A 23,174-nucleotide genomic window follows, 5' to 3' on the forward strand; every position below is an offset into this window, starting at 1 on the left:
GATATATTTATATATATAAATGTATATGTATGATTAATAATTATAAATATTTATATATATTATATTTTATATATGTATAAATATAACGTTGTTAATAAAGTCGAGAATACACTTTCTCAGAAGCATCCACGAGATGAATTTTCATTTTTTAACTCATTGTTACCTCGAGTGATCTTAAGTATAATTTGAATTCTTCTGGAAAAAAAGCGAACACCAACAATTGTAGGTGTTTCAAAATGTACGGTTCTATTTAAAAGAAATAAAGGTGACTTTTAAAATTTAAAAGCTGAGGAAAAATCTTTTTTTCTTATAAAATCAAACAACTTTGTTTCAAATATTTATCTTTGTCTCAAAAATTAAAGGAGTTATATATATTTAGGTAACACGCTTTTAGTGACTCACTCTGTATATTTAGCAATATATTAACAACTATCTCAATATTAGGTGAAACTATATTTATCATTTGTTGCATGCTTGAGATGGCTGTTCATGCTGTATACTTCATGCTAATTCTTTTACTAAACACACGTTGCTTTTAAATATTTTGTAACTTTTATATATATTTATTTCGACATTGATTTTATCAATATAAACATAATTAGACATAATTTGAAGAATATGAAGATGCATAAATGCATAAAATGCATACAATATGTAAAGACAGATACAAAACATAATATAATACTTGTTGGAATGTTTAGTAGATAAAACAATTCTCTATCATCTTTTTTAAGTCATATTCGTAAAAATATGAATTTTAAAAATACTAATATCCTGTCTAATTGCGTGATCATAGCGAAATGTTGCTTCATGTGTCTTTTTGAATATGAAATAGGTATATACATTAAAATATATTTGCAAACGCACATATATTTTTTCTTGAAGGTAACATTATCTTAATTATTATTATATTAATTATTATTATCACTATTGATAGTGTTATAACGATCATTAGACAATGATTGAAATATATATTTTGTGACATATACAATGTTGATATAAAAATATAGTAAATGTTCAATGTCTGTTCTTCCGTGAACAAATATCATTTATCAAGAAACAAATATAAAGGAGTTTTAAACAAAATATCGCAAATGGATGACAATTAACTAGAATTTTGGACTATGTGAAATATTTTTATCGAAGAGAAATCATGTTGGACAGATTAGATCGTAGTAAAATTCGCGAGGTTTATGCGCAATGCGCGTTCGAAGGCGTCTGCAGGGAATCTTGATCGCTGCTTGGTATGCAGACTAGTTTGCGCAAACATTAAAATTTTCGTCGAACCGGTCAAAAATTTGGCCGCTTAGGGCTGTTTGCCTGGCAGATCAGCATAAGAATCTATCGTTCGTGCATTCTCCACTGCCTTCTTCCTTCTACCTCTATTATACTTCCTGAAACGTTGCTTAAACGCTGACTCATAATTCATGAGTAGACTGTGGATATATATATATAATTTCATATTTCATTTTATCCATTAAAATTAACGTGAATTGTGGAGTTTCATTCGCGTGTTCATATTTGGATTTTCTAATTTTCCACAGATGCATAGAATTGCTAGTCGCAGTATAAAATAATCTTTTAAAAACATTCATCTTCTTACTGCAAATCATCTAATAATATATGCAAATGTTGAACAATCAAGAAAGTTCTGTCATATTTCTTTTGTAATAAGAAAATATAGAAAAATATATATTTTATTTTTCAAAATAAATAAAAATAAATTTATTAAATTTATAATAAATTCTTAAATTAATAAATTTTCAATTTTTAATAAATTTGAAATTAATAAATTTTTAAATCGATAAATTTTAAATCTATATAATTTATTATAATTTACATACTCATCACCGTCGTATTTTGTAAAATAATTGAGGGAGGTTCACGACTCTTTATAAAAGAAGAAAAGGTGTAAAAAATTATTCATTAAAATAAAAATAGCTGTTTTTGGTAAAAGAAATGCTTTTTTTATTTTTATTATCAGAACGTGTATTTCCATATATATATATACCTATCTATTAGGGATTGTATAATATACTAATATTGTCCCTATATAGTTTTTGGTAAAAAAAAAATGCTTTTTTTATTTTTATTATCAGAACGTGTATTTCCATATATATATATACCCATTTACCAGGGATTATATAATATACTAATATTGTCCCTATATATAGTTTTTGGTAAAAAAAATGCTTTCTTTATTTTTATTATCAGAACGTGTATTTCCATATATATATATATATATATATATATATATATCTACCAGGGATTGTATAATATACTAATATTGTCCCTATATATATATATAGTTTTTGGTAAAAAAATGCTTTCTTTATTTTTATTATCAGAACGTGTATTTCCATATGTATATATATATATATATACACTACTAGTGATTGTATATATTGTATAATATATTGTCACTATATGTATAGATTTTGGTAAAAAAAAATGCTTTTTTTATTTTTATTATCAGAACGTGTATTTCCATATACATATATATATAGATTGTATATATTGTATAATACATTGCCCCTCTATATATATTTTTTTTTTAAATGTCGAAAGAATTGAATAAACCGTATTTAAAATGGAGAACCATCAGATTGCACACCCCCTTCTCGAAAAGCGTCTCTCTCTCTCTTGACAAGAATGCCCACGGTCCCTGGGAAATGGCACGAATCCGCGCGATTCGCCTGTAACAATGAGAAATCGTCAAGCGGGGCAGAACAAAGAACGGAATGAAAGGTGGAATTTAGAAAGAATAGAGAGAAACACGAAGAGTACAAGGTGTTTTTCGATCACGTGGCCACTTAATGGCCAGCTGGTAATTGAATTTGCAACCGTATAGGGGAAGCTCGATCTTACGCGTCCCTTTGTGCGGCCTGTGCACTCCTGTTCGAGTAGACATTTCGTTTAAGACCGTCAACGACCAACCCGCTACGTGTCTTGTCTCGATTTGATCTTCGTCGCTCGGGTCAAGTCGTTTGCATTTACTGCCAGCTCTTGTCGTTCCGAGTCGCGTTTCGATCGGTCAGAATCGTCATCCGGACTCGAGTTGTTCCTTCTATTTCGTTTACGGTGTTCTCGGCTGAATAGAACAATCCGCCCCGGTATTAATTACGCGTTTGAATCAACTCCTCGTGTCTCCTCGCGTCCTCGTCGATCGAGATTGCTAGCTTAAATTGATTAACGACTCGCGGAGATTGTCTCGGGAGTTGTGCACGGGATTGTTGATATTGTTTGGATGACACATGTCGCCAGAGGGTGAATCAACTTTGGAACTTTTTTTTTTTTAGACTTTAGAGATTCTTTTGAGAAATTTTTAAATTGTACTCGACACTCAGTGTTGATAATAATAATAGAAAAATACTCATACTCGATAATATAAATACTTAATACCCAATAATTAATAAATACTCAGTCAAGAAATTTTTTAATTGCTGAGAAAGAATTATTGTAGGCTTTCAAGAAATTTGAAAATATTCTGAGACATTTTGATCAGTCTTTATTACTGATTAATATTAACAATCTTTATTATTAATTAATATTAATAGTAATAGTTTTTGCTATCAATTAGCGTTAAGTAACGTGTCGAGCTTCGATAAAAGCAAAAAAAAAAAAAAAAAAAAAAAAAAAAAAAAAACTACTCGCCAGAGATCGAGTCATGATGAAGTTTTCCATAGTTTTTAATTCGTTACCTTGCTCTTTCAATTTTTTAAAAATTTCAGTGACAGCTTTAGATTCAATCCTCAGAAAAATCGCATTGTTTGTGGAACGATTCAATACTTTGCTTTTTTTTATTGATATATAATATCAAAATATAATTAAGCATTAAGTATTAATTAATAAGTATATAATTTCATTTTATAAAATTCCTAATCTTCAAGATAGAAACCAAACTTCCTATTAATTGTATAATAACTATATTTGCATTTCTATGCAGGTTTATATTTTCCAGAAAGTAATTAAAAAAAGAATGTGTTAGAGATTGTTTTAAACTAAATGAACGTACCGCAATTTTTGCAGTTCCTTGCAAACACATCAAGATCGCTTGAATAATAAGCGAGGCAGCAATTTGATGACTTGGAATCAAATATTATCTCCCATAAACTGAAATTCCGTTTGTAAATCGCCGATAATCAATAATTCTTTTCGTTCACCGAATGTCCATTGTCATCGCGGCCAGCGTCGTTTCCCAACGACAAATACGCTGTTCCAACCGACGAAACGAAAAATAAAATAGAAATAGGAAGGAGAGTGAAAAATATTCGCAGTAGGTTCCGATTTATTCGAGCAATTCGAAGCCTTCGTTGCCGATGAGTTATTCTACGCGGGCTGGTCGCTAGGGTGGGGATGACGGCTCGACGGCGGGAGGAGTGGGGGGGAAGAGGTAAGGACACCGTACTCGGCATCGTCGCGTCAGTGAGCAGCGAGCTCTCGTCGCGTGAACATTGTTTTGTTACGGGTTTCACGAAAACACTCGCGCCACGTGCTTCTCCCGACCGCGTTACTTTAGTCTCGCGTGAAAACGAGTTGCCTTTGCACCGATTCTCTCTGTTTTCTTTTTTTATCGCGCCGAAATATTGCGAACAGGTGCATCGACGCGTTGAAGTCGCGTGATCGCCGAAAAACCGGATCGTGTACATCGTGAAGTTTACGAACCGAGTCGAGTTTACATCGAATCACAGTGCCTCTTCCCTTCGTTGCTCCCCTTTTTTTCGGTACGTTCGTTTCTTTAGGTTTTCTTTACTCGTCTCGTCAGTGCCGATGAGAAAAACAGAAATACTCTCAGCTTTTTTTTAATGTTGGTGCCATTAGATGAAATCGTAGTTTTCATGAGCTGTGCGCAAAAAAAAATTTGCATTATTTATTATTGTTTGATAGTGATGTTTGAGGGTAATTTAATTGACTGTTGTAACGAAGAAGTAGTGAATTTTACTTTCGTGCTGGATATTTTTCGTTCATTCGTCGCTGTTGTTAAATATAATTCCATTTTCTAAAATTATAATCAAATTTTAAATTCTTACATATTAGTTTCAGTTTAACTCTGAACGTTTGAATTCAATTTAATGATTGATAACGTAAATATCGTGATTGTAAAAGAACGTAAATATCGATTTACAGATGCTTCACATCTCGCATCGTTCCAGAAATAATTCGTGATAACGTTTATCACCTAATGATAGATTGTACGTTATCTCGTATTTGTTTGTGGCGAAAATTCCTCGGCTTCTTGAGTTTCGATCAAGCACGATTGCTTGCTTCTGGTCTCTACTCATGTTTACTGTTTCGTTTTGATTCTCGATTGTTTTCCGTGCGGCAACATTGGACGTAACAATCCTCGTTATCTTGATAACATGATAAATTATATAAGTTCGCGAAATTAACCATGTTGTCGTAACAAATATCCGAAAAGCAGTAATTTGTAAAAAAAGAACAAAATTGAACCGTGCATATTACCCGGAGGCTCTTATCATTTATCTCGTAGATAGATAATGACTTAGGAATAGTCGTAGAATTGTCTAGAATAGCGTCGTACAAAGGAGACTAGTTGAAGTTGCTTGCGAATCGTCAAAATAACAACTACTTGTAATTATTGTGCATCTGGTTCCAACAGAATAATCAAAATTGTAATTTTTAGGAAGAAAGGAAGCTGCATAATTTCTGTATTCAGGTATTTATTGGTTTAAAAAGTTCACAGTAAAATTTAGGCAAATTTACGGATTCTATATTTTTCTAGTTTTGTTTTTATAATTTAACGGTGACTTTTGATATTGTAAACTTTTGAAATTGGAATAACGCGACAAGGAATTTATAGTGATTTAGAAAATAATTGCTTCTTGTATTTTTGAGGTTAGTTACAAAGAATCAATTTTGATAATAATTTAGTTTAATAATTGACAACTTAGTCATGTATTCTGTTTATTATATTGTCAAACGATTTTGAGAAAAATTTATTAAAGGTAGCTTATTTTTGTGCAATTAAAATTTTATTAAACAATCGATAGTCCGTTTTGTATTTTCTTCGTCGACAATGGGTAATTTTAAATGGTTTTAAATAGGTTTTGCGGGATTTTAAAATATTTTATAAAAACTGAAATGTATTATATGAAGTGAGACATTGAATTTGTTAATACAGAAAGTTTGATAGTGCCTTGTTTAATTTAAAACTAACGTGGAATTTTTCTTTATTTTTTTTTCTGTTAATTATTGTTATTAATTAATTAATTTTTCTCTATTCGCTGTTACAGTGTTAATGAAATTTTAAAATATCATATAGATATAATAAATAATATAATATTCCATTTTTTGTTGTATCTATATTTTAAACTGTCGTTTTTTTTATAAACATGCTTATTATTCTATGCCAGTACAGAACTGAGACCCATTAAATTATAATTTTATTTTATTTTCCTAGTGAAGACTACAGGAAAAGATACGATAAATTTTTCATTTCTGCTATTATGCTTACCATTTTAAAAATTTCACCATTTTATACTTTGATTTTGAAGCTAATCTTTTCATACTCTTTAATATTGTACACTCTGAAAATATTGATGACGCTAAATAACAACTTGAGGTATTATTTAACAGTTTTTTATTTCTTCTGTCATATTAAAATCTTTCTGTTCAAGCACCAAGTATCATTAACCTCTTGCGCTGGAATGACGAGAATTTTTTCTCCCAAAATTGCAGTATTTTCTCTATTGCAGTTTTAGTATATTTAACTATAACCCAGGCAAAGCAAATAATAAATTTATTACTTCTCAATTATTTTTATCCAGTGATATCGTACCGACGAGTTTAAAACAAAAAAAAAGCGACAAATTATTGTATACGGTTCGGTCACTCGTTACGGTCCGCAATCAGTTACCAGCGCAATTGAAATCAACAAAAATTTATCATCGGTTTCTCTTGTGATTTTTGTATGTATATGACATATAACACGTACACTCCCGCTCAGAAGTCTTAGAACACTTTTATTTTTAATATTCAGTACCTATCATGGATTATTATGTATACACATTTTATAATATAATATTATATGTAAAAGTACAATATATATTGATACATTAACATGTATATTATATTGTATTTACTGTAACTACAATTCATATTGTACATTACACATTGTGTATATAATTCGTACTTTTATATCGCATCGAAATTTATATTGCAAATATATTTATTGTACACGATTTACAATTTATATTTGTATTCATTATACAAATATGGTACTTGTATACACATTTTATAATATAATATAAAAAAATTATACATAAAAGTACAATATATTAATATATAATGCAATATATTAATATAATTATATAAAAGTACAATATATTAATATATAATACAATATATTAATATAATTATATAAAAGTACAATACATTAATGTATACACATTTTATAATATAATATAAAAAAATTATATATAAAAGTACAATATATTAATATATTAACATGTATATTATATTGTATTTACTCTAACTACAATTCATATTGTACATTACACATTGTGTATATAATTCGTACTTTTATATCGCATCGTAATTTATATTGCAAATATATTTATTGTACACGATTTACAATTTATATTTGTATTCATTATACAAATATGGTACTTGTTCTACGATCTACCGAAGAAAGAAATTTATCAATACGTTTCATATATTACAACGTATATAACATTTGAATATACACTTTTATTATTAATATATAATATATAATTTATTATTAATATAATACTTTCGTGATCGATCATACGCTTATACGCTATCGAAGTACGTGCATATTAAACAAATTTTACCTCTCGGTAAGAAAATATCTCGGTGCGTAATTTCTGTGCGAAACTGTGTAGCATAGTCACTGCCAGTTGACTCGATAGTTCTGGCGTTAACAGTGTCATGAGGTAACGGAGTGGTTGGTTGCGTAATGACGGTAATTTTACAGCGTTTGCGTGGTGATAAGACGCGCGTCGCTCAAACGTTTCCAAGATGCAAACAGTGGACTTTCAATGTGCTACGTACCGTTATATCCGCGACGACATAACACAAGTTAACAGGAATCACGGAGAGAGACGTCGTAGACCACGAGGAATACGGCAAACAGGTCCAGAGGCTTGGAAAAGTATCTCCCTCTCGTAAATCGAACCTCGTAAATCGTTGAATCCCTCTCTGGCGAGAACTTTTTGATCGGTCGCGTTCTAAACGAGTTGATTTACGCCAGTTCTTTTAACTCCGTGCTACGAATGCTTCTTTGCAACTTTCCGCGAAATATCCAAAATTTTTTCCGATTTTATTACGCGAGCATATTTTTTCGTGTGACGACACTTTTTTAAATTCGAACGCCGGTCTTGCGAGAATTTTAAAATTTTCCAATTTTATTTATGCGATATCTTTTTCGAACGGTGATATATATATATATATATATATATATGTAGTTTTTTAAATATTAAATTAGGTTCGGATTAAATTTTCTAATTTTATTATGCGACATGTTTTTCAAACAGCGATATTCTTTTTAATCTAAATATTTGATTAGGTTTGGATCAATCAAATTTGAAAATTTCTCAATTTTATTATAAGATATCTTTTTGAAATGTTTTTTTTTTTATTTGAATATTAAATTAGGTTCGGATTCAATTTTCTAATTTTATTGTGCGACATTTTTTTCAAACAGCGATATTCTTTTTAATTTAAATGTTTGATTAGGTTTGGATCAATCGAATTTGAAAATTTTTCAATTTTATTATGCGATATTTTTTTAAATGTTTTTTTTTTTGTTTGAATATTAAATTAGGTTTGGATTCAATTTTCTAATTTTATTGTGCGACATTTTTTTCAAACAGCGATATTCTTTTTAATCTAAATGTTTGATTAGGTTTGGATCAATCGAATTTGAAAATTTTTCAATTTTATTATGCGATATTTTTTTTAAATGTTTTTTTTTTGTTTGAATATTTAATTAGGTTTGGATTCAATTTTCTAATTTTATTGTGCGACATTTTCTTCAAACAGCGATATTCTTTTTAATCTAAATATTAAATTGATTAGGTTTGGATCAATCGAATTTGAAAATTTTTCAATTTTATTATGCGATATTTTTTTTAAGTGACATTTTTTTAATTTGAATATTAAATTAGCTTTAGGTTGATCGAATTTGAAAATTTTTCAATTTTATTACGCGATATTTTTTTCATATGTTGGTATATTTCTTAATTTGAGTTTTGGATTAGGTTTCAATTCGTAGGAAAATAAAAGATTCCTATAGAAATGTCAAAACTTTGTTTTATCGTAACGTGGTAAAATTCATATTTTGGAAAAATTATTTGTGGTACGAATGGATTTTATCGAAAGGAAGGAAGTGGTTTTCCTCAAACCTAATAATTTACGTTCAGTTATAAAATGTTATAAATACTTATAAATCCAATATTTTCATTGTCATTCTATTAATTATTTACACAAATCTTTAAATCCTTAAATAATTGTATCCCAATTATAGTTTATTATATATTTTATATTTTATTGTATCTCAATATCATTATATTACTATATCTCAATGTTATTATTTTATTATTTATGATATTATATTATTACATTACTATATCTCAATATTATTATTTTATTATTTATGATATTATATATGATTATGTGGTTTTACCAATTAATTTTTTAAAACATTTAATTCCATTGAATTCTCCTAAACCTCTCATACATTTTATAGTAATTATTGAATTAATTAGATTAATAATTCCACTTTGAACATTATCAATTCGTTTATCATCAAATTTAATTTCTGGCATTTAATTTTAATTTTGTTAAGAAATTTTAGAATAAATTGAATTTCTATTTTACCATTTACCATAATTATTCAAAATATATCATTATTGACTTATAATTATTCAAAATATATCATTATTGACTTATAATTATATCATTTACTGTAATTATTCAAAATATATTATTGTCTTTAGAATATATCAATTATTCAAGCATATGTTTTTTCAATTTTATTAACATTACATTTTAATGAATCGAAATTAATGAATTTGATGCATATAAAATTATCATACATTACATTATATATTAAATTTATCGAATTTTCGTAAATTTTTTCACTTTTACAATATACGTATATACGTTTGCATTTGTATTTATTATTTAAAATGAAAGTTAAATTTATCGTAATCAGTTACGTTTGTATTTGTATTTATTATTTAAAATGAAAGTTAAATTTATCGTAGTCAGTTACGTTTGTATTTGTATTTATTATTTAAAATGAAAGTTAAATTTATCGTAATCAGTTACTTATTATTTGAAGTTCGCCTCGTTCTTTCAAAGAGTCGGTCGTCATATTCTCTGCACATTCAATGCCACATCCCGCGAGTACTCCACGAGCTTATGGCAGAAACTCAATATAAATTTTCGTTGAAGATCGTACGATTAGACGCATAATGAAATGCAACGTGGAACAGCGTCGTCATTCTCTCACAGCTACGTATTACCAGTTGCATAATGACTCGATTAACGTCAGAACGAAGGCGCCTTACCATTCGAAAGAGTTCGTGAAAGTCGTCGCATCTCCGTCGTTGCGGCTGTTCCACCTGGTGGAAGGGCGTAAAGTTTCTAAAGGTCGCCGTTAGCCTTGGTTATTTAGTCGAGCGTTGTTTAAATGCTAGCTATTGAACCATTATCTCGCGCGAGTTATCGGAAAAACGTTCCCCGAGAGCTCTGCCTCGCGCCTCGACAACCGAGCTTTTCGATCGTGCTTGCGTTTTAAAATGCCACGCTAACCACTCGGGCAGTGAATTAAAATTTTGCGACACTTTAGGTTTTTTTTTTTCTATTAAAGAGAGTGAACGATGAAAATCATAAAATTGCAATACTTTGTTTTTGAAATATTTTGTTTCTTCGGATTTTTGAAAAAAATTGAAGAAAACTGCGTGTACTCGATAAAAGAATCTAACCTGACGATTATTTGTCCCTAATATGCATTCAAAATATACCTACTATAGATTCTAGAATATTTTTTCAATCTTCGAAAGATTAATTATGAAACGAAATAGTGATCATAGTAATAATAAATAGATTTTTGAAAACATAACATGAAGAATTAGAAGAATCAAGAGCAATAACATACCTGTGGAAATAATTAATATATTTTTCTTCTTGTGGAAACAATTAATATTCAAGATTATTTCAATTAAATATGGTCTTTTATTTTAAAACTCTTCTACGATCTTCTTCAATAATATTTTAACGTGTTGTCTGCCACAACGATCACCGGTAATCCGCATTTCTATTCCCATGAATATTTTAGCAACATTTTAACGTCATCTACTAAAAAAAAAAATTTTTAACGCAAATAAGCAAATATAGAAAATTGTCATTTTGCTTTTATTATAACGTCATATTCCGTTTCATAGGCAAAATTCACATGCAAATTTCGCGTCGCAACCACTTGCGCTGGCAACTGCGATTGCGGACCGTAACGAGTGACCAAACCGTCTACAATAATTCGTCGCTTTCTTTTTTCGAACTCGTCGGCATAATGTCACTGCATAAAAATTATTGAAAAGTAATAATAATAAAAATAATAATAATAAAGTAATAATAATAACAACAACAATAATAATAATAATAAAGTAATAATAATAATAATAACAATAAAGCAATAATAACAACAACAACAATAATAATAATAATAAAGTAATAATAATAATAATAATAACAATAAAGCAATTATAACAACAACAATAATAATAATAATAAAGTAATAATAATAATAAAAAGTAATACTAAAGTAATAATAATAATAATAATAAAAAGTAATACTAAAGTAATAATAATAATAATAAAAAGTAATACTAAAGTAATAATAATAATAATAAAAAGTAATACTAAAGTAATAATAATAATAATAAAAAGTAATACTAAAGTAATAATAATAATAATAAAAAGTAATACTAAAGTAATAATAATAATAATAAAAAGTAATACTAAAGTAATAATAATAATAATAAATAACAAGTAGTAATAATAAATAATAAGCAACAATGATAAATTTATTATCTGTTTTGTCTAGTTTGCTTTACTTAAATATACTTAAAACCGAGGAAATGTTGCAATTTTGGCACGTCGTTGTTAATAATCACACGATCTTCTGAAGAGACAGTGCCCTTAGAAAATGATCGTTTGTCGTATATTTAAGACAGTGTTCATGTTTCTTTTGCAGAGAGAAAATCCAGCGTGCGTTTGTATAAAAGGAAATATAAGAGTTTCGTCTGGCACGAGTCCCGAAAGTCATCGAAACGATCGACGTCCTCCCTCGTTGAATAAGTCTACGTGACTGGCCACGTGTCTGCAAACAGGTATGTGAATGAACGTTCTTTCTAGGTTTTTTTCTTTTTTTTTTTTTTTCGTTTGTTGTTATCGTACGTTTTTCGCGAAGTTTTACGATTTTTCGCACGATAAAAGTGAAAGCAAAACGCGGCGGGCAACCGTGAATTTGACTGATCGACCGGTTTTTGCGACTTGTCGCGCTCGGTGGTTTTCAATTCTTTCCTTTTTTTTTCTATCCGAGTGACTTTGCTTCTAATTCATTGAGCCTGCTTTTTCCTACGATTTTACGGAGGATTGAGATACCAGTCAACGCGATTTTCTGCGAAATTGATTAACCCTTTGACCGATGGCGATTCAATACGTGATTTGGTTGTTTGAAGAGTTGAGTTCAACTTCAATTTAAAGAAGTGAAAGTGGCAAGAACTTTAAGACGATTTCTAATGAAAATAACAAACGTGTTTTTGTTAATTTTATCAATTATTATGTACATCGTTGTACAGAAACTTTCGATGTTTCCATACTATATAGATTTATATAAAATGTGTTGGATTAATTTAATTTCATTATTTTTATTGTGTCATCGTTTGATACTTACAGCCGTAATACTTCTACTTTACGACAACGATACTAGAACAATTAATTTTTAACGAATAATTATATCAACTCTTAATTAGTATCGTTTGGTTATTGCAGGCCGCAATAGTCAGATTACTTCATATTGGAATTTTTTATTTAACAATAATTTTATTATTAACTTCTGTTGTGGAAAATGTAGAATACGAGATAAAATTAAATGGTCCCATGTTTTCGTAGTCTGACATAAATCACAGTGGTTCATCTATAAGGTTGAATGTGAATAATTAGAATTAAAACACTATAAAATGAATATACCAATAATCCGATTTAATTAAGTCGTGGTTAGTATGTTCGAAATCTATGTTAACTTTATCTAAAGGTAAATACGTATTTTGAATAATTGTAAAGAGATAGAAGAAAATTGGAACTCATTATTCCAGTGTTAAAAGCTAAAACAAATTATTCTAGAAAATTATTAATCATTCTAGTAAATTATCAATTACTCTAGTAAATTATTCTTTTTAACTTTGCATTTCGCTACTAAGAATATCGTTTTTCATTCTTTTTTTTTTCTGACACTTACATGAACTGCATGAAACTTAATTAATCTAATAATTACATTTTAGGTTATACACATAAATTTATATTCTTTTTTTGAACACAGATAGTATCTATATTGATAGCAAGAAGAAAAAGACATTTTATATTTCAATTAAAATTTTAATGAAAACTAAAAATCATTTATAAAATATTTTAGAATATTTCCGAGACTATAATTAAATTTTCAAGACTTATCAATAGTATCAACAAATGAATTTAAATAATGAAATCATTGATTCTCCAAAAGAATCAACTATCGTTATTCTATTTTACAACAGATGCATTTGTTCTTCTGTATCTTAGGCTACACAGTTGATAAGGCTTTTTGCATCTTTGAATTTCGCGTAATTACGCTATCCCGAGCTTGCTTATAAATATTTAGCGAACTTCGTCGAAAAATAGTGCCAATTTTTCGTATCGTTTGACACCAGCTCGTCAGATTAGAACGATCGAAAGATAATCGACGCTGGAGAGAGAGAGTTTAACTTGGTTTCATTAGACCCCTTTGTCGTTCGAATGGCGCATCACGAACAGCCGACGATTATTCAGCACGTTAATTACCCGCCATTAACAAGTTTCAAGTACAGCCAGCAAATCAAGGTCTTTCGTTCTACTTCGCTCAATTTCCCATCCATGTTCCTTTCATATTATTCGACTTTTTTTCTTTTCCTCATTTTATCGAATGTTTCGTTGGTGTCTGCGATGTTTCTCATAAATTCCACGAGAGCACTTATCAAACTCACCTCGATTGTTTCGCACTCTGCAAAATTTTTTTCTCTTATCGCGCAAAACGATATCGTACAAGTAACTTTTACAATCTTTGCGCGTTTATAAGAAAATTTAAACTATAAAATAAAATCGCGCAGAACGCACGAACGTTTAAATGTCTAAAGTGTAAAGTTTTTTTTTTAATAATATTTGATGCTTGAAACAATTCTCTAGCGAGCTTACATTTTTTTTATTTACATCTTCGAAAATATTAATTTCTATAAAAATCTGCGATCTGTCGATCTGTATGAACTATATCTTCTTTAGAAAAGAAATAGAATTGTATCTTTTACGTGTATCATTATATAAATCACGCTTGGATATTATTAGGTATTATTGGGTATTACTATTATAAAATTGTGAATTGATTAATATATTATCTCATTTAGCTAGATGTTATTTGAAATTATTTTTCTTCAGATTATTTCATTATTTTTCTTCAGATTATTTCATTATTTCGCCATCAAACGAGATATTTATTTTTTATCTTGTATATGAATTTTTATTCGAATCATTTCTCAAATACTTTCTATTCGATGTGGAAATTAATTCACTGCATTTGCATTGAATTTGAAAATTGAGAATTCGAAGAACTCGGTCAATTATGAAAACATTCCTTGCAAGAAGAATTTGTTTCACAACACAGAAAATAATAATTTCCTATCAAAACGATTCTGAAGCAAAATCAATGAATAAATGATTTTCTAATTTATCTAAAAAAAGGCACAAAACTGATCTCTGCATCTTGCATTATTGTTAATATTGTCAACAGATAATCTCAGATTATTTGTTACTTTATTTAAATAATCAACTTAACAAAAATAAAAAAATTATTTGCAAATAATTTATTTACATTTTATATTGGGTAAAGTTGTTTTTCCAAATAATTCGTTATATTAAATGAAATGTATTTAAATCTGTTATGCAACATTGTAAATTTATGTGCATCCAAGCTTGTTGTGTAACGTTATAATTGTGTATCTGCCAAAGTCTGTTGCGTAACATTATAAATTAATAATAAAAATAATGATAAAATAGATAAATTAATAATAAAAGTATATATATTAACAATAATTTATTATAAATTAATAATAAGAAGAATAATAAGAAGAATAATGATGGAATAGGTAAATTAGTAATAAAAATTATAAATTAGTAATAAAAGTAATGATAGAATAGATAAATTAATAATAAAAATAATATATTAACAATAATTTATTATAAATTAATAATAAGAATAATGATAGAAGGTAAATTAATAATAAAAATAATATATTAATAATAATTTACCTATTATAAATTAGTAATAAAAGTAATGATAGAATAGATAAATTAATAATAAAAACAATATATTAATAATAATTTATCTATTATAAATTAATAATAAAAATAATGTAATATTACAAATCTAAGAAGTATATTTTATTGCGCGATCAAACTTTACTTAAAAAAAAATAAAATTGATCACGTTTTGACGTTAATTAAATAAAGGGAAATCTCACGATTGCTAATGAATCACACAACAATTTGCTTGAAGAAGAAAAAAAAATTGATTACGTTTTTCCTCTCAAAGGAATAAAATTGATTTTATTTTTATAGGAATATAAAATTATTATAATAATTTATAGTAACATAAAATTATTATAATATAGTATAATAATAATAAAATAATAATTATTTATACATTATTTTATTTTTATTTTATTTGAGGAGGAAAATGTAATTGATAAGGATCGAAATGAACAGTCCATTTAAAAAAAATATTGATTATGTCCCGTAGATTAGACGAAGAAAACTGATTAAGTGATTATTAAGAGAGTGAACGTGTGGTAGATTCATAGGGGAGAGAAGTTTTATTGTGATTCTATATAGTTTTATCATCGTTACACGTTGCTGACGCCGCTACGAACGTATCTTTTCTCTCCTTTTCTCGCGTTTCCTTTAATCTGGCATCGCGTATCGTCTTTATTATCGCAATATCAGGAAATTTCTTTTGGGCCGGCGATAATCGAAGCGGCGCGCTCCAAGTAAAATTTTTATTATCGTGCCTGTTCTCGTCATTCTTGGCCTCACCAAAATCTGTTAACGCATTCTGCAGATCGTGCGAAAATTTTACGCTTACGATCTTTCTTCCGTCTTCTTTTCGTCTTTTCGCAACTTTTTTGTTTTTTGTTTCGACACTGCAAAGTTTCCCAAATCCAAATTCAAGGTTCATTCGTTAACAGAAAATATATGCTATAAACTATTGCATTTTCAGATCAGGAAACTGTGTAGATATTCTTGCATTGTTATTGACTATATTATAAACTGTGTATTAATTCTTGCGACATAAATTGCTGTAATTCTATATTACATATAAATACTAATTACATAATACAATTCTATACATAAAAGCTGTAAATTCTATAAAGTCTCTTATATTCGAATATTCAAATGTCTGAACATTGTCACTCAAACAGAATATTTTCTAATAATAGATGTTTTCTTATATCAAACTATTTTGTCTATGTACATTATTAATAATTTTATACTTATATATTTATATAAGTATATAGGTATAATTATATAAATTATATAATATTATGCTTATATAAGTATATAAGTAAATAAAAATGGGGCGATACATGAAAAGATACATGTAAAAGAAGTAGGATAATTTATGCATCTATAACGAATCTTATTTTTCTTTTTGATTGAAACTCATTTTTGTACAAACATCATAATATACGTGCACATTTAGGTTGTATTATTTTTCTACGTTAAATCCGTAAAAAAAGTATTGAGATTGAAAAATGATGAATTTAAAAAGTATTTTCACATTAATTTCGTAGAACCTGAAAGACAAGAGAAACAAATTTAAGAATTAGTATATCATATTCATTTTTGCAAAATTGAAATTAAATTATCTTTTAGATAATTCAATTTTCGACAATACTCCTTTTCTACGTAATTTTACTCCTTTTCTACGTAAAATGACAAGAGAATTTTAAACAATAGCAGATAAAAGAATTAGCATATCATATGTTTTGCAAAATTGAAATTGAATTATCTTTTAGATTCAATTTTTGAGAAAAATCGATTTTCGACAATACTATTTTACTCCTTTTCTACGTAAAATGACAAGAGAATTTTAAACAATAGTAGATAAAAGTACAAAATGTACGTGCATTGTTGCATTTGTGAAAAAAATATGATTATCAATACAATAGTCCACTTTGAACCTTCTTTTTCCAACATTTTCCTTTAATTCAGCCATTGTTCAATCAAGATTGGTTTGTTACATTTGCGTGAATCATTCTGTAGAAAGAATTGTTAAAGTATGAAATTATTTTTTTTTACTAAAAGTCTTTTAGATTTTATCAAAATGACAATACTAATGAAACATATAAAAATTTCTATATCAGCATATAAAAATATTAAATCAATGTTTTATTTAAGAGTAACGAAGATGTAAACATAGTGTGTCTTCTTATAATATTCAACGTACAGTATATTTGGAGAAGAATTTCAATGACTTGAAGCTCAGAAAAACTATATTCAACTGTATTTAACTATAGAATCATTTATGCTAGAAAGAAGTTAGGCAATTCATCAGTCAAAAATTTAATATTTTATATTTTAATAATGTATTCTGTACTAAAAAATATTTGAATCAAAATTTTAACGACAGTGTTAAAACACAAATGGTACAAAAAAAAAAAAAAAAAAAAAATAGACTCTAAAATTATAAAAAAATATAATAATTAAATTTATTAAAAGTGTGCAGACCTCGACAGAATTAATTATTTACAGAAATTGGAAATGTAATTTTATATAGCTATTTGTTTCCATCCTGTCGCTTTAATTAAATGGAATCATATTATTGGACAGTTAATTTGGATAATACATACTACAGGTTGGAAATTCTAGCGTTAGGCTTCGACTTACAATTAGTGCAAGCATTCTGTATATCGTTTTGTAATAAATTTTGGGTTGCAATACTTTCTGAAAGTTAGAGCTTAATTAATTTTTCTTATTTTGATTTGATCGATCAGTGAAACTTTTGAAACTTTCAGTTGATGTTTTCACTTATTTCCATTTTCTATCGGCGGCACAAAAAACAATTTTCACGTTATCAATATTGCTGTCCGCTTATGTTTACTGAAGGACAGAGGTTAATTTAACCTAAACATTCTTCATTTTATATTTCTTTTTCAGAAATGTATCACTTCCCTTCTACCTAAAATATAAATTAAAAACATTGATCAAATACTATCTATTATTAATTCATTACTTTTTTTATAATTATCTTTAATAACTATAATTTAATTTATTTTTTTTTATAATTATCTTTTCGTAAGAAATTTCTGGAGTTTAGTATAGATCATAGTTTTAATGTATTGAAAAAGATTGAGACTAATGTTTTTAATAGTTGTTTAATGAGTATTCAGTTTATAATAATTAATTTATTTATTAGAAAGGAGAATAAAATATCATATTAAATATATATATCTGGTGGGCGGGCAAAAGGATATCAAATCAAAATTGTTAGTTTTATAAAAAAGAATTCTTAATATTTAAATTAGATATTAGATTTTGATTCGTCAAAGTTAAACACATATGCTTTAATTGAAATTGGACTTGTCAGAGATATATTAGAAAATATATTTTTAAAAATGAATGCATTCTTAATTTGTTACGTGTCTCTCATTCAATATTAAACTCTTAGAGTTCTGGGAATTTTAAGTCCTCGAAGGGTTGATGGATATAAAAAATTAAGTTCAGCGACTTCTTCCAGTTTTATGCTACTTCGCTGGTTTGTAAAAGTTGTGCGGTTAAAATAACAAGAACCGCATAACTTTTTCATCCTCCTCCCGATTGATTTCTTGTTTTAGTGATAAAATGAACCTCTTAACCTCTTGCTGGTTCACGGACCATAACGAGTGACCAAACCGTATGCAATAATAATTCGTTTTCTTTTTGAATTCATCGGTATATCACTGGATAGAAATTACTGAGAAGTAATAAATTTATTATTTGTTTTGTCTGGGTTATATTTCAATATACTTAAAACTGAGAAAATATTGCAATTTTGGGAGAAAAAATTCTCGATATACGTGTCACGTCATTCCAATGCAAGAGGTTAACCTCTTGCGCTGGCAACTGATTGCGGACCGTAACGAGTGACCAAATTGTATGCATTAATTCGTCGCTTTCCTTTTGATCTCGTCGGTACATCACTGGATAGAAATTACTAAGAATAAATTTGTCGCTGTCTGGGTTATATTTAAATATACCAAAAACTGAGAAAATATTGCAATTTTGAGGTAAAAAAAAATGTTTGATGTGCGCGGCACGTCATTCCAACGCAAGAGAGGTTAACTTCTTGCGTTGGCAACTGATTGCGGACCGTAACGAGTGACCAAACCGTATGCAATAATTCGTCGCTTTCCTTTTGACCTCGTCGGTACATCACTGGATAGAAATTACTAAGAATAAATTTATTATTTGTTGTTGCCTGGGTTACATTTAACAGTACTAAAAACTGAGAAGATATTACTATTTTGGGCCATATATTCTCGTTGTGCGTGGCACGTAAGAGGTTAAAGAATAGCACAACAGTCAAAATTGGAAATTTGAAATTTACCAAATTAAGAATAATGAGATCAATTGAAATAAATAGTCACGCACGCCGTGATCGTTTCCCGAGGAACTGCTTGAAAATTTACAACGTGGTATTAATAGCCACTGGATACGCGTGTCCACCGTGTTCGTCTTAATATTGACGACGCGCCGCGGCGTGGGTGGACAAGATAAAGTATAATCAAGAGGATACGTGTCTCACGCGGTCGAAAGTGAGACATATTGCTCCTCTTTCATGAACGTAATCGAGACGTAAATACGTGCGCCGCTGATGCAATCGTGCAAACACGCTCGTAAAGTCCACGAACAACTTTTTTTTCAATCGGATTTCCACTTTTATCACCTGACACTCATAATAAAAAATGATGTCCCGTCCGTGATAACGTATAATATATCTTTATTCAGGCATTGGTACACACGTGGATAATAAATGATGTTATTTGGTAAAACAACCTACATTTTCTAATACGATTTCCTAATGCAACGCTTGATGCATTATGCATGCGAATGTATGTATGTGTCTCGTACTACAATATGTAAGTTTCGACGTAAATAAATAGATATAGCGGTTGCTTGTAATTTATTTTTTCCGTTTTATAATTTGTCTCTGCTGTTTTGAAATTTTTAGTGTCACAAATTAACATAATATTAACAGTGAAATATTTTTGGGGAATGTGGAATAAAGTCGATGTCTTCTTCAAGAAGAAATGATATCTAATCTTGTATAAAATATATAAAATGTATTATATAACAATGTTATGTAAATGCACAAAATAATGTGGATAATATAATATATAACACTGTAGTAACACATACATGTTAGATTAAATTTAGGTTTTAGTAATTCAGTACATTTGCATTGAATTTTAAACTACAAATCGTCATACTTGCGAAACAGATTATTATTAAAATAAATGAAAATACATTCTTTTTGATTTTCGATTTTTATTAAAATAAATTATTATTATTAAAATAAATTAAAATACGTTTTTGGTTTTTGATTAGACTAGAACTACTGGAGTAATCAAAACGATAACTTTTTCATAAAAATTTTCTAGATTTATAACAATAAATCTTGTGTAGATGTAAATTATCTATCGCAGATTTTTTATTTTATTATTCACTTTATTTCTGTCTATTTGAACTTTTTTCTGATACAAGTTTTATACTTTAATCGTCGCGGTAGTCTTAGTGTCAAAAATTTTTCAATAGTGATTCAAATGTGCCTGACCAAGAACATTTCGATATAGAAATTTGAAAATTGAAAATTCGAAGAATTTGGACGATTATTAAATGAAAATTAATCTCATTGAATACAAAAAGAACTTGGTAAAAAAATTTCTTATTAAAATGATTCCAAAAATACTAAAAAATAAATAACATGTTTTATCTAAAAAAGACATTGATTTAATTTCTATATTTACGTAATGATACTTTAGTGTTACTAGAGTTTGTTTAATTTAAGTATTCGAACTATTATTGAATTGAAATACTTTAGAAATTATGTTAATAACAATTAACATTTAATTTATTTCGTTATTTACTGTTTTATGGAATATAAATTACAACGAGAAATATTCGTATCTTTGCAATTATTGAATACAAATTAGCAATAATTATGAAACATTGATTGAATTAAGCTTTTATTTGATCGAAACGTCGTTTATCGAAAAATATCAATTTATTGCAACATAAATGAAAAGTTAAACAGATTGATAATTACGAGGATTTAAATATTCTGTGCGAATGTTCAATCAAGTGACAGTACTTGTTACGTGCGGCAGGAATTTTTCTGTGGAAAAATTTTTCTTTTTTTTTTGTGGAAAAAACCACAATTTTATTTGTTGTTTGTGAGCCATAAGTTTCTTCCTATCAATTTTTTTTTTTTATATGTCCAAATATAATACTAATTTTATCAACTTTAAATTAAATTTAAGTTCAGACATGCTTTTTTCATTATATTTTAAAAATTATTTCTTTCAAATGTTGACCATTTACGGATTTATTTTGGTAGGGAATGATCCTGTATAAAAAATCTGAAAATTCCATTTGCCTTGAAATATTAAAAAAATATTTTAAAAAAATAAGATAAAATAAAATAAATATTAAAAATATTACATAATAAAATATAAATATGATTATAACATATACATATTAATATATTAAAATAAAATAAATATTTGAAATATTACATAATAAAATAAAAATATGATAATATATACATATAATAATATATAATCTATAATGATAATAATATATATATATATTAATATATTAAAATAAAATAAATATTTGAAATATTTACTTACTTACATATTACATAATAAAATATAAATATGATAATATATACATATAATAATATATAATCTATAATGATAATAATATATATATATTAATATATTAAAATAAAATAAATATTTGAAATATTACATAATAAAATAAAAACATGATAATATATACATATAATAATATATAATCTATAATAATAATAATATATGCATATTAATATATTAAAATAAAATAAATATTTGAAATATTATATAATAAAACATAAATATGATAATATATACATATAATAATATATAATAATAATATATACATATTAATGTATTAAAATAAAATAAATATTTGAAAGAATAAAATATTACATAATAAAATACTAATAATAAAATATAATAAAATAAAATAAATATTTGAAATATTAAAAAAAAAGAAAAAAGACAAAAGGAGAAAAATTTGAACATTGAAAGTTGGAAGATGGCTGGTTTGTGGGAACGATTGTGCATGATCGAGGGAGTGAGCAAAGTTGCGCCGTTCTTCTTATCACAACGGTGCCGGCCAGACCTTAGTCTTCTCTTCCGTTCTCCTTCCGTCTTCGTCTCGAAGTTTACCAACCGACGCATATTTCGATGGTTGCAGCTGTATTAAGGCTGTTCATCTGAATATTGGGAAACTTGACCGAATAAATGAAGTTCCCGGCGCGAAACAGAAGTTCTCTCGTGAAATTGCAAGTGGCGACGAGAAGGACCGAGTTTCTTTCCGCCGAACTTCTTCTATCGCTATCGTTCCTTTTCTTCTCTTCTTTTTCTTTCTCTTTTTTTTTTCTCCTCTGACACGTGACCCCACGTATTTTGATGAGTTCACCGGGCTAACAGTCCCGCTGTGCACTCCGCTCTGTCCTCCTTCGGCTTCCTTCGTCGGTAAGATAAAAATCTGATCGAGGAAACGCGTTCCCATTCGCAAATCGATTGCGAAACGTG

At 27.7% G+C, this 23,174-nt stretch overlaps 1 protein-coding gene across 2 annotated transcripts in view; it reads left to right on the forward strand.

The window, feature by feature from the left end:
• LOC122527453 (coiled-coil domain-containing protein 137) overlaps positions 1–23,174 on the forward strand; it is a 176,709-nt gene that overhangs the window by 17,185 nt on the left and 136,350 nt on the right. Inside the window, exon 5 of one of the 2 annotated variants that reach the window (XR_006306344.1) lies at positions 12,242–12,377. The gene's annotated coding sequence lies outside the window, so the exon portion shown is untranslated. Of the gene's footprint in view, positions 1–12,241; positions 12,379–23,174 lie in introns of those variants that run through there. The other variant, XM_043651662.1, reaches the window with a different exon arrangement.

Source organism: Frieseomelitta varia, unplaced genomic scaffold (assembly GCF_011392965.1).
Source record: "Frieseomelitta varia isolate USP_RPSP 00005682 unplaced genomic scaffold, Fvar_1.2 scaffold_219, whole genome shotgun sequence".
Classification (NCBI taxonomy): domain Eukaryota; kingdom Metazoa; phylum Arthropoda; class Insecta; order Hymenoptera; family Apidae; genus Frieseomelitta; species Frieseomelitta varia.